General features: G+C 40.9%; 1 long non-coding RNA gene across 3 annotated transcripts in view; it reads right to left on the bottom strand.

Annotated features, from left to right (window-relative positions):
• The window catches only part of LOC308505357, a 40,307-nt gene that overhangs the window by 25,311 nt on the left and 725 nt on the right, over positions 1-14,271 (bottom strand). The gene's annotated exons all lie outside the window — the stretch shown is intronic.

Here is a 14,271-nt window from a genome sequence, read left to right as displayed (position 1 = left end):
CATTTCAGCCAGATATATTAAAGAATGAATATAAGTGGACCAGTTAGAGAAAAGGGAAAGAGAAATATGTCATATATATAGAGAAGAATATTTGAAAAGTCTTGGAGGTTACAAGCCAAGAAGTCTTAAATCTTTTATTAACTTGAACCACTTGAAATTGCAATTTTGAAGGTCAAAAATAGTCAAATGTCAGCAATCTCCTATAAGCAAATGAAAAGCTTTTCTGTAAACTTGTCTATTCCACAGCCAATTTATTTTGAAAGGTCCAGCCCTTTGCACAGGATGGTGGGAACAATATCATTGTAGTGTTAATACTCGTATGAATTAATTTGTTTTCATTGTATGATTCAAACTTCTTGCTTCATTCTTTTTGTTTTTTTGATTGCCAACTCATGAGGGAGCCAAGTTTTGGCAGTAGCCTGAACCAAAAGAAACAGCTGTATCTCTTACACTAAGAGTCTGCCTGAGGATTAATGCTTTTCCAAAGTTCTACTCTCTACAAAGGAGCCTTTTTGGCTCTGACTGGAAATAGTGACTAAGCATGGACAGGAAAATGCTCTGTGTTACTCTGAGGTATGAAACATTACCTGTTTGGTGAAGTAATATTACACAACTACTACCCTCCTCTTACAACAAATGATTCATCAATTTCATGGGGCCATTTGTCACAATCATTATCTTGGTCATCACCAATTAGCACCCACATAGAGATGACACTGTACTTGGTGCTTGAGAGAATACAAGGAAGACAAAGAGTACCACTTATAAAGTAAACTGTTGGAACTGTGCATTTGAATTATGAAACACAATACAAACATACTTGTAAGTCCAAGCCTACTTGAGTCAAACGTGATAGAATAAATTCACTGAAACTCACCATTGAGCTTCACAGTGGTTATCTGTGTTGCAACAGAGGATGGAGCAGATGGTCTTTCCACATGAAAGAGTCTGAGAAAGGCTCCCACTCTTTGGAGATCCAAGAATCAGATAAAGATTTGGGAGGGCCTTTGTTGACTGACCACTGAGGCAAAATTTTCAGAATCCTTTTACAATGCCCCTGATCAGTGAGTGTCCTCCAAGTCTCTAAAGATTTGGGTAATTTGAAGATTCCCAGTTAGATTCAGTTGGTTAAGAGATGGGAATTTGGGAGAGTTCCATAAAGAAATTCTGGAACAAAAACTCATTTGAAATTATCATAGAGGCCCGTCCAGTGCCTCAGGCAGTTGGAGAGCCTTGCTCCTAATGCGGAAGGTCGCCAGTTGGATTCCCACATGGGCCAGTGAGCTGCGCCCTCTACAGCTAAGATTGTGAATAACAGCTCTCCCTGGAGCTGGCCTGCCGTGAGCAGCCAGAGGTTGGCGTAAGCTGCTGTGGGCTGCTGTGTGCTGCCGTGGGCTACTGTGTGCTGCCGTGGGCTACTGTGTGCCTCCGTGAGTGGCCGGCAGCCAGCGTGAGCTGCTGTGAGCGGCAGACTGACGACTGAGGACCGGCTGCCTCGGGGGCAGCACAAGGCTCATAATCCTACTTAGCTAGATTGAGAAACAGCAGGCTTGAAACGGTGGGGGGGGGGTAGAAGAAAAGGGGGGAAAATAAAGAAATTATCATAGAAGACTGTTATGCAAGCTTTCCCTAGTTAATAACCTTTAATAAAAGAGACTTTTACATGGGCATTGGAATTGAACCAAGAAAATGTTTTTTCCATTGTCACCATTCTAATTTCAAATTACTCCTTGCTGCTGTGTATCCTCTTCGATTCCATTCTATACTAGATACAGGCAGAAAAAGAAGAAAAACTGAACAACAAAATCTTCTTGTGCATGTCTGAGAAGCTTGCTCAAGCTTTTTAAAAGACTTATGCAGAGTAACCCCAGTTCATAAGCAACTCATGTGCCCTTAGTGGGTGCCCAATCAGCTGATTAGAAAACAGTATGTATTTTCCCCCAGGTACCAAGTCTTGGTGGTTAGACACTGAGGCTGGTCCAGGACAGTCCACTTACCTGAGGGTATACCTGAAATGGTGTCATACTGATGGCACCCAATAGAATCTAACCCCTGTGGGCCAGAAGATCTCCCCAGGAAGCCAACCACACATCTGTCCCAGTGCCCAGTGCAGGGCAACGGGACATAGTGGGCTATTCCTAGCATTGTGACATGATGGTGCAGCCTGGGAAAGAGGAGACATGGGGGTGGCATCCAGGTGGCCTCTGGGACTGAGTACGACTAGAATGACCTTGTCTGTTTCAGTAGTTTCCCATCATCCTTTGTCACCCCCCAGCCCTGCAGACCTGCCCAGTGAACCCTTTTCACTAATGATTGGAAGTGGCCACTGTAGAGAACGTCCGCCTTACAGAGGTTTTCTGAGTGTTTATGGTGGGTAATGAGACAGAATTTGATAAGGGCGACAGTTACTCCTCCACCTTTTGGTACATTCTTTTATGGGGGTTAGCAGGGAGGCTTGGTTGCACGTCAGGGCAAATCTAGGCTTTGGCCATGCAGGATCTCTGGTCCCAGGACCAGGTGCACAGGCTCAGGGACAAGGAGCAGGGCCAGAGAACTCTGAAACTCTGCATCTGGGAAAATACCCCAGAAGGGCACCAAGAAGCAGGGGTATAAGCAGGTACTCAGTCTTCTCCTGTCCTCTTCCAAGGTTCCTCAGTCTCACATGGGCAATGTGAGCTACAGGCCGGCGTGTGCTCCTCTGAAGCAAGCTGAGAGGTGGAAGGGAGAAAGCACCTTCAGGGGTGGCAGAAGAGAGAAAGAATGGGGGCATCTATGGCCATCTTTGTTCCAAGTAGAACATTGGGTGGAAAAAGACACTCAAGAAGCTTTAAAAAAATAAAATCAACTTCCATATTATTCACAAACTTTTAAAAAATGTATTTCTATAAATTTATAATGAAAAGACCAATGACCCAATAGGAAATGGGCAAAGGACATAGTCTATTTTAGAAGAAATATAAATAGGCAATATGAAATTATAACAAAATGTAGTAATAATCATAGATATGAATCTCAAAAGCATTTGCTTAGTGGAAGAAGCCAGACACAAAAGAAATCATTTCTTTTTTGAATGAATCTATTTTTGTGAAATTATAATAAAGGCAAAGCTAGAGTGACAGGAAGCAGATCAGTGGTTGCCAAGGGCCAGGCTTGGGGGAGAGGATGGACTACTAAGGGGCAGGAGGGAACTTTTTGGAGAGACTCACCAACCTGTACACTTAAAATTGATGGATTTTATTGTTTGTAAATGAAACCTCAAAGTCGACAATAAAAATGAAAAGATTTTAAAGCCTAATTGTGAATATAAAGCAAATTCATAATTCTTGGCTTTTTAGCCCCGAAAAGGTACTTAGAGTCCATCTGGTGAAACTCCTTTCTTTTATATTTTATATGTGAGGAACTGGCAGCCCAGAGAGAGATTACATCACTTATTCAAAATTATACAGCCTGCTGGTGGCCGAACCACATCCTTGCACCCAATCTTTTCACTCTTCTTTCCATGCTGCCATCCTCCCCAGCACATTTAAACTGTAAACGTATCATGTCCATCACACAATTTACAGGCACCATAAAACATCTTGCAGATGTACTCGTATGATACTTTTATTTTTAACACATCCCCATTGTGTTCAATCAGAGAAACAGTCTAATAGGAGATATACAGGAAGAGACTTACTAAAAGGAATTTATTTATGTAATTGTGGGGCTGGCTAGGCAAGCCCGAAATCTGTGGGATAGGCCATCAGGAAAGACATGCTGGAACTCTCTGGTGCAGAAGAAATCCCACAGGAGAGATTTCTTCTGCTTCAGGGGAGTTTCAGCTCTGTCCTTAAGATGTTTCAACTGATTAAATCAGACCCACCCTAAAATAATCTCCCTTACATAAAGTCCACTGATACAGATTTTTATAACATCTATGAATACACCTTTGACAACACCTAAATTACTGTTTGACTGAATTAACTGGGGACTATAGCCTACCTAAATTTGTACATAAAACTGACCATCACAACCATGTAGTAGATAAGGATGGAATTACCACTTCTGTTTCCTACTAGAAGACTGGAAGTACAGAGTGCTTAAATTGTTTGCCGAAGGGCACACAGCTAATTCACATTTTATTTTTCAATTGTACAATAGCAATTCTTACCTCACGATTGTTGCAAGGATGAAATTAAATAAAATCAATTCCAACTGTGTATGTAAAGCTCCTGGCACAATGGGTTCTCAGTGTTGGAAAACAGCAATTATATCACATTTTTCTTATAAAATGAGCTGGTTTACAAGTTCTGAGGAAATGCACATTCTTATTCACTCCAGGTGGGAGTACACACTGGAGTAACTTTTTTTAGCAAGTAGTTCCATTTCCAGGAATTAATGTTATAATATTTGTACACACCTATAAAGATAGATATGCAAAGATATCCATTACAGTATTGTTTGTAAATGGAAAAAAAAAACATTCAAATGCCCAACAATAACAGAGTGTTAAATAAATTATGATACAGTCTGTCAACATAAGAGCATCCAAACCTATAGAAAATTTTATCAGAGTTTATTTGAGCCAAACTGAGGACACGCCCAGAAGCAGGATCTCAACAGACTGAGAAACTACCCCAGGGAATAATAATTTTGCAGTTCTTTCTATGCATTTGGAATCACAGAAGGGAATGTAAGAAAGATTACATGAAATCTACTGGTGGTAGATTAAGGAGACAGGAGAAAGCAAAGTGGAGAAATCCCTATGATTGGACAAAAAGTAAAATAGAGAGGTACATATTTCACTTATATTGGTGGGTACAAGATAGTTAACATTTAACGTTTCCAGTAAGTAGGGATGGTATACAGAGAAAAGGATCATGTGCTCCCTTGACAGTAGTCACACCTCTGAGGAGTCTGAAGAGCGCATTACTCTGGCATTTCAAAGGTGTGTTAACCTAGATGCACACCTAGATGTTAACCTTGTCTTTGCTTAAGGCAAAGACAAGCCTTTTAGTAAAGGAAGTTATAGGCCTGAGGTCTGACTGCCCAGGATGACAGTTAGGAATCTATGATCAGATCAGCCTGTGAGGTAACTTTCACTGAGTTTGTCAGATTTAGTACATAGCCCCTGTTTTATTCCCAGGTCGGACAATGGAATGCTATATATATTGACAATGAAAGATGTCCATAGTATAGTATTTGATCGAAAATAGAAGAGTTTGTATTATTTGATACATTTACGATCCTAGACATTTTGCTAATACCTTCGATGGTGGACAAGGATGGACAATTCTGTTAAAATGGACATTTTGCTCCCTGAGAAAAAATTCTAAAGGGGTGATAGTGTTTTGGTTCAACTTAAAGGCTGCATCCTTCTGCTACTACCTGTCCTCTCTAAACAAAATATCAGCCCTTGTTTTCTCTGTTAACACAGAGGGACCCACACAGATTAATAGTGAAGTCACCAAAGGGATTCACCAGGGGCAGCCTAAGGGTCAATGATAGACTACTTGAAAGTTGAGATCAGACACCAGGTCACAGTGTGGTGAACTAGAGCAGATCCGGGTGGCAAACAATGGGTCCTGTTATTTGGGCAGAAACACCTGAATCAATGAGGCGTGTTTGGTCTGTGATGAAGGGCAACTAGGTAGCCTTGGTTGGAATATCTTTTATTTAATGTCATTCAGGACTTCTCTTTTTCCTGATGAAATCTGGAGAAGAGGAGGCTGCATGCTTTCTGAGGTTTGCTTATCAGGAGGATGGGATGGCTACATAGAAACCTCATCACTTGAGGACCCACAAAATGAGAAACTGCTGAGATTGTTTGGTCAATGGGGAAGAAAAGAAGCACAGGTCTATTCGTAAACTTCTCCAGCCCAGGAAATGTATCAGTGTTAGTTCATCAATGATTCCTCAGCACAGGGCCAGCCATAAAAGTGATTTGTAGAATGAATGTAAGGCAAAACATCATTTCTTGAATCAGGCCATTGTGCTGTCATTATCCCAAGCCCCCTGCCCTTCCCACTCCAACACCTTACACAGTATCCCCAGAGAAACAGAGTGAAGATCATTTGCAAAGGAAGAAATGGGGCCAAACCCAGTCCCACAGAACTGGCTAAAGGGCTAGTGAGAAGGGCAAGGCTCAGTCAGTGTCATCACTCTGGACTCAGGCCTGGTACGCTAGTCCGGGGCTGTGTGAATTACGTCTAAACTCTTCAAAACTCTTTGTCCCTCACCCAGCACTTTTCTTCAAAAAGAACTGGAAGCATATTTTACAATTCCTCCATCCTTCTTAGAGGATTTCAAATCCATTCATAAGTCCACATAAATCCCAGGAGAAAAGAGCTTTCTAGAACAATAAGTGAAACAATGGAAGAAATCGATTTTGAAAGGAAAGAGTGATTGTTGAGGGCTATTTTTCCTGTATAAAGCTAAAACCTTCTCTAATACCTTACAGTAGGATTCTAGAAGAATGGTAAATCAATAAACATGATCAATAGCCAATATCTCAATGGCAACAGTTTTTGCTGCAATGTATGTGTGATTTTGGATTCAATGACAATTCTTAAGGACATGTCCATTTTTGAGGGAGAGATTCTATATGTAAATTGCTGCTTTTATCAATACTTGTGTTATCTCATTTAATTTTTAATACAACCATATAAAGGGCATTGTTATTCTACACATTTTATAGTGGGTGAAACCCAATCTTAGAGAAAGTAAGAGATTTGCACAAAGTTTATGCTACCAAAGAGGAAATTGAAGATGTCTACATTCCAAAGTCAGTGCAATTTGGTTGTAAATTGGGTCAAGAGGTACTGAAAATTGTATTTTTATTGGTTTGTCAGTTTTCCACTGACTGTTTAAATACAGACATGGCTACAATGTAGAAAGATTTAGTATTTCCAGCAAAACATTCTTATTTATCAATTCTCTGCTCCATCACAATCGAAATAATAAAGAGAAAGAAGAGAAAGCATAAATGATCTTTCATTGCTTTTCTAATCCAAAAGAAAAACCGGAAAGATAACAGAAAACAGAAAAGTTCAGACAAATCCCCAATTTTCTACACTTTCATAAACTGGGCAAGATAATCAAATTATTCATTTTCAAATAGCAACTCAATGTTGTGCTTATAGAAAGGTTTGGTTGCCTGTCAGATGCAACACCTAGATCTTCACTGTGCTCCGTAGGGGTAAATGCAACAATATTATAGCAAATGACTTTATTATCTAGTATTCTTGGAAATCACTAGATTAAAAACCTGATTAAGATGAGTTGTACCTTCATGCTCATTTTTAGCATTTCTCTTGTGTACCTCAAACTATTTCTCTTTCTTCTTAGTGTCCCTCTAGTGTTCTCCTAGGAGAGGGACAGCAGAAGAGGGTCTCACTTCCAGGGATCAGGAAGGTAATCACAACTACTTGGCTGACCATATCAAGATGTCACCCACAGGGACTTCTTGCATTGCCTCATGGACTTCATCAGAGTTTTAGAATCTACCAGGACACTGAGAATGGGATGGTAAGAACTTAGGGGACCCTTGCTGGCTAGTTCCTGGTTTTAGGGACTCTCTAAGAAACAAGGTAGTTCTACACTTTCTCTGGCATTTCTAAGATTCTCAAAGACAGTGAAGAGAGACTAGGATTTCTGTGTCCTGGGAGCAAGAGAAGTTTCCCAAATCCACCTGAGACCCACTGAGCTCTGGCCAAGTACCAGTGTTCCCAGAGAGCTGGGAACCAGAGCTGGAGCCAGATTGGCAAAAATTCTTTTTTTAATTCAATAATTATCATTCTGCAATGATGTTTACTGTTTGTCTATCACACACTGGGAAACCCAACACTATAAAACAAAGTCTGTGTCTTCAAGATGCTTTTGTTGCGGAGATGAGGTATGTGACTTAGTTTTACTTGTTCTCTTGGTGAAACTAAAAACCTTTTCTTATATCACTCAAATTATCATTAGTCCCACTTCCCTCTTTGAACTTGGAGAACAAACTTTTCTTTTACCACTTCCCAAATGTTCTCGATCAAATCCCACTCACTTTTCACAGTCATGCCGGCACTGGACACTATCACTGAGCATTGCATGTCAGTTACTTTTTACACAGAGCCCATGAAAATTTAGTAATCGGGCAAGTGTGTGTGGGGCAAGATGCTTTGCAGAGGGATGGGTGGATTTAGAAGCCATACATGCCATATCCACAATATAGATGCTAATTAGCCTTGGAATGGCCAAGGGGTGTAATCCTTGCTCCCTGGACCGCAGACCTGGGATGCTGAATAAGGAAACATTCAGGCAGGACAACTAGATTCCAAGCCTTATTAATTCAACGTGCTGTTGGGCTATGTGACTGGGGCACCTGTGCGTTCTGCCATGCTCTTGACTTCTCCCCCTGGAGAGGGAGAACACCATCTGAGTGCAGGATGCTGTTACTAATAAAATCATTTAAGGGAAGTGTTGTTGCTTCCTTGGATCAGAACTGTGTTCTATACTGAGCTTTTACACGGTATTTCATTGGGCCATGTTAGCAGTGACGCTGAAGAGAGATCAGATTCCTTATTCAGAGGGTGAGTTAGTTCTCCAAAGTGGAAGCTGGGTTCCTCAGTGGTTCCTATGGATTTGAGGCTAAGGTTTAAATGTGCCCAAGACCGCAGCTCCAGGTCTGCTTTGAGGACAATGAAACCAAGATAAGGAGGACAATGAAACCAAGATAAGGAGGCAGCAACCACTGGGGTTGAGGAGACACCCCCAGGGAACATAAGAAAAAATGTGTATATAAACCACGACAATGGAGTGACTTAGCAAAATTTTCAAAGCTTCTATTGAAAAAATTTTTCTGGTTTTGAACTTTTGAGGGGATCATATAGGAATCGGGGATGCTTGATTATACAGTTCTATTTCCTTCTTGTGGTCTCAAATTCTTTAAAAGAGCATTTTATGTATGTCTTTAGATTTAGTGAATGAATGAAACTTGCATTTTTAATACCTGAGATTCTCATAACCATGAATCACTGAAGCATTTTTATCAGAGGTAGGCTTAAACATCTGACAAAGAACTAATCATAGATAAGGTACAAAGGTTTTGCCTCTGAGAAATGATCAAGCAAGGAAACACCCAGGAGGCACAGAGCAAAACACCCTGCTGGAAGCTGGGGGGGGTGGGAAGCTGCGGAGGCTCAGTCCAGAGGAGGCAGCTGCATGCCTTCTGCGTGGCTCACCTGTCTTTCCCTCCTTGCAGCATGACACCAGGTAAGCTGGCATAAGCAGGGAAATGAGAGCCTGGCCTGGAGGACCTTCGGTGTTTTAGCTCACAATAGCGTCAGTGCTCACATTTCAAGTCTCCTGGTGCCCTCTGGCACCCAGAGCCAATTTGCAATGTAAGTGATGGGGGCTGGAGGTGAGGGATGAGGGCCAAGTCCCCAAAGCTCAGCCTCCTTTTCTAAGCCCAGCTGGCCTAAAGCACATTTAAGTTTCTTCTTCACTGGAGGGAGGAACCTGGTACCACCCTTGACTTTGTACACCCCACAGCTGTGACCATCCTCGCCTGTAAAAAGGGCATACAATAGCACCCATCTCCTAGGGCAGCGGTTCTCAAAGTGGGTCCCCTGACCAGCAGCATCAGCAATTCTCGGGAACTTGTTAGAACCCCATCCCAGACCCACTGAACCAGAAGCTCGGGGGACAGAGGTCAGTGATGTGTTTCACCAGCCCTCCATGTGACTCTGATGCGCGCTCAAGTCTGAGAACCACAGTCACAGGTTGTTGTGACGAGTTCATTAAGGAGGATGTGTAACGAGCTGGGAACAGAGCATGCACATAAGTGTTATTTAACTAGTATCATCACCATCATCACCACAGGAATCCTAATTATGCTTCAATTTCCAGTCGTGCCGGGTACCCACTTGTGGAGATAACTTTCCTGTGGAACAAAACCCCTGAACATATATGGGCAAGCTGGCTCTCTTACACGAAAGTCTTCTCTGTCTTGACCACTGACTCACTTTACTATAATGATATGGGGTGTCAAGTGGGAAAAAAATGCAAGAACTTACATTAGTAAGGAAAGACTTCATTAATGGGGACGATTACAATAGGTACATGCTCAAAGCCTAAACCAGAAATGTCTGGGGAAGGGGCAAGTAAGCAATGCTTTTATAAGCAGAGACTATGGAATAGGTGGCTGTGGAAGGAGTAAGGGGTACGGGAGGTAATGAAACTGCTGTGTGAGAGTCTTGAGACAAAAAATTGTGTCAAACATTGCACTAACAAGAGAGTCGAAGCATGACATGCTGGCTGTAGTCAGGCCCATGAGCAAGGAAGTTAGAGTGTAATAAGATAACAGAGTTTGGAGCCGAACTGTCCTAGTCAAGCTAGACTGAAGATAAACACAAAATTTTGATCAACTTTGTCAAGAAACTAATTTTTACTTATGCCATGTGTAGTAAGCTAAATAATAGCCCCCAGAGATATCAGGTTTTAATTCTTGGAACCTGTAATCGTTAACTTCTATGGCAAAGGTTTTGCAAATGCGATTCAATTAAGGATCTTGAAATGGAGAGATTATCCTGGATTATTTGGGTGGACCCTAAATGTAATCCTAAGTGTTCTTATAAGGAGGTAGAAGGAAATTTGCCATAGACGGAAGAAGAGAATGATGTGACCATAGAGGTCTCTGCCTCTAGAATGATGCGGATAGAGGTCAAGGGCAGCCTGGAGCCACCAGAAGCTGGAGACAAAAAGGTTCTCTAGAGCCTCCAGAAGGAGCACAGCCCTACCAACACCTGGTTTTTGGCCCAAGTGATGCTGATTTGTGAATTCTGACCTCCATAACTGTGAAAGAACAAATTCCTGTTGTTCTAAGCCATCAACTTTGTGGGAATTTGTTACAGCAGCCATAGGAAACTAATACACCTGTTTCAAAACAAGACTTTTTTTTTTTTAACAGATTTGAGGAAAAGATCCTCTAGTATTGTCATGCGGGGTGTCACGCGGGGTCTCTGGTCCCGCTCCCCACATAAGAATGCAGGACATGGTAAGGCCAAAAAGAAACACCCACTGAGCCATAGGTAAAGGAGTCGTACCACTATAGTCTCACTAGAGGCTGGGTTGGAGACACAGGAAGCAGGAGCCACTATCCGCAACCTGCCATCCACTTCTCTGCAATCCACAACCCACACTCCGCCGTGCTAACTGCAATCCTCGCTTGCTAGCTCAGCCACCATCTTCTTGCTAGCCCCCATTTTCTGCTAGTGAAGCCATGGCAGTTACATTAGTGGCCAATGGCTCACTGGTTACAGCTGACAGCCAACGAGCCACAGCTGATGGCCCTCCAATCACAGTTGATGGCCATTTACTACCTGAGCCAGCACCTTTCCACATGAGGCTGAGAGCCTGAAAACTGCACTCCTGGCTCTGTCCCCACAAGTATCCAAAGGAGAGTTTGTGGATTATAGTCTTAGGGATGGGGGGAAAATCCCACAAGGTCAGCTCCTTTGTTATTTATAGCACCAAGATGCTTTGTCATAATCTCATTTAAATATATTGGTCATGGCTGTGCTCACATGCTGTAAAGTCAAGATTACTATAGTTCATCTCAGATTTTAAAATGAAAGGCTAAGGTTCAGAAAAGCTGTTAGTAAAGTTACATGTAGAATGTGTCTAACTGGGGCGTCCTGTGGGCTCAGTGGTTAGAGCACAGTTCTCATAACACCAAGGTCGCAGGTTCGATTCCCACATAGGCCAGTGAGCTGTGCCCTCCACAGCTAGACTGAAAACAATGACTTGACTTGGAGCCGAAGGATCCTGGAAAAACACACTGTTCTCCAATATTCCCCAATAAAAATTTTAAAAAAAAGAATGTGTCTAAGTACACGCACAAACTACACCAGGAGAGATCAATGAGCACAAAGTAAGAGTTTAAGTAATTCTTGTTGATTGATTTGCTTAACAAATTGGCTGACTCTTTAACCCTATAGGAAAAGCAAGGTTACACTAGCCCAGAAAAATAAGTTATTTTATGTGGCTTCATATGAACATCTAATCATAAATAGGCTCTTTTCCATAAAATTATAAATGGTAATAAACCACTTTACAAGTGGACAGTTTCCTAGAAAATGTTTTTTTAAGACTAAGTGTTGGTTTAGTGGATTTTAAGAAATTGGAGGGGATTGTTATATTGGGGAGAGGTTTTACTAACTGGCCTCAGGGTCTTAAATGCCACCACACTAGATTTGTTCATTTCATTATGGTTAAAAACTTCCAGAGATGGAATAAAGAATTATATCCTGTTTTACTAGTGAGCAAAAGAACCTAGACAGATACACACAAGAACATAACTTTTACAGAGACTGCATTGCAAATAGGAATCGGGAAATTTGCCAACTGCATTTTATCAGAGGCAGAGCTAAGGGCTGGTCACTTGACTAAAATGTGACCATTTTAATAATTAGCACTCATCAGTTATTTTACAAAGAAATGGGAATAGAAGAAGAATACAACGATTAGTAATAACATTTCTGTGATGCATAATTTAACACATTATGTGTAAATCGATGTCATGAGTTGCAAGAGTATCTTTTACTCCTTTTGTTTAAATGGCTTTCTCCTGTATTTCTCCTGAATTTAGGTATATATTTTTTTTAACTTTTATTTATTTATTTAAGTGTGTTTTTCCAGGACTCAACAGCTCCAAGTCAAGTAGTTGTTTCAATCTAGTTGTGGAGGGTACAGCTCACAGCGGCCATGTGGGGATGGAACCAGCAAACTTGTTGTTAAGAGAACCACACTCTAACCAACTGAGCCAACCGGCTGCCCCTAGGTATTTCTTGATTTAATTTTAGATTTTGAGCACATTTGCAATAAAAAGAGTCCATTTTTTTCCTTCACTGTGTTTGTACCGCATTCCAAGAAACAAAGGGATGCCAATCTTTGGAGCAGCACCTGCCACACAGTCTCCTGTGAGGCTATTGCCTAAGGTGCAGGCAGTCATGCCATAGCAGGTTTTTCCACCCTGTGCAATCTTGTGGAGCTGTGACCCACGGGCAACTGTAAAACCCACATGTTAGAATGACTTAAATTTCTTGTCATAGACTGTGTAAACAAAAGAACAGTGGCTAGAGTTTATAGGACAATAGAATTCTGACCTATAAGAGAAAACTCTGTAGCAACCTCCTCAAAATAGTCAGGACTTGCTGAATGGCTACCAACTTATTTTTGCCTCCACTTCCAACCCAGGACAAACCAGAGATAGCCAAATATTCTCCCCAAACCAATCACATAAGATGTTGCATTTCTAGTTGTTCCTCCTCCAGCTTCTCCATGACAATGATCTCCAATCAGGGTTTAGGGAAGCTTCCTTGTTTTTCCATTGTAAAGCTTTTCCTCGCCCTGACAGTCTTTTAATTGTCTCCCTTAATATAGCAAGTTGTTTTCATGTGGGTGGTCTTTATTTATTTCTTCTTGTGTTGACTACCATGATTAGTTTTTTTAAAGAAAACAAAACAAAACAAAACAAAAAAAACTCCAGCCATATGCAATACAATGTACTTTATAATCACCTGAGAACTTCCTGCTATTAGTGTTTGAGAGGAAAGGGATTCGACTTCAAAGGACATAAAGTGAAATTTTTAATGTTGATTTTTAAAAATATTTATTTATGCTTCTACGAAGTCTCTCAGTTTAATTTTAACAAGAGTATACAAATCAACATGCACTGTGACTTCATTTTTGTGAAAAAGTCTAATATGCAAGATATGCCTAGAAGAGTTATAGGAAGAGGACAAGGGATGTTTATTTTCTAAAACATATTTTCTACAATTAATATATTTCTTATATAATTAAAAAGTTTTTAAAACATTTGTGAATTAATTTCCTTTAATCAAATACACACACACACACACACACACACACACACACACGGTGCCAAAATAGTGTATACACATTTTAAGGAAGGAAAAAACTGTATTAATATACACCAATAACAAAAGATGAAGACAAGTCACATTTGACTTCTGCAATTACAAGAGGTGCTCAAAGTGGTTACCATCAGCGTCCAGACACTTTTGATTATGGCAAACTATTGTTTGAGCAATGTTGACCAAAGTGTTAACATCGCTTAAAATATGTATACATTTTTTTGGCACCCCTGGTATTTCTCCATCTAAAATATTTCTTCAAACTGTGTACCCTAAACTCTAACATTACATGTTATTAAAGTTATTAAACCCAAGGGAAGCATTTTGGATATTAAGGAAGACCATGATCTGTAATGCAGACTAGGGAAATAAA

The sequence above is a fragment of the Rhinolophus hipposideros genome (genome assembly GCF_964194185.1).
Source record: "Rhinolophus hipposideros genome assembly, chromosome: 11".
Lineage (NCBI taxonomy): Eukaryota > Metazoa > Chordata > Mammalia > Chiroptera > Rhinolophidae > Rhinolophus > Rhinolophus hipposideros.
This window is presented reverse-complemented; position numbering and strand designations above follow the sequence as displayed.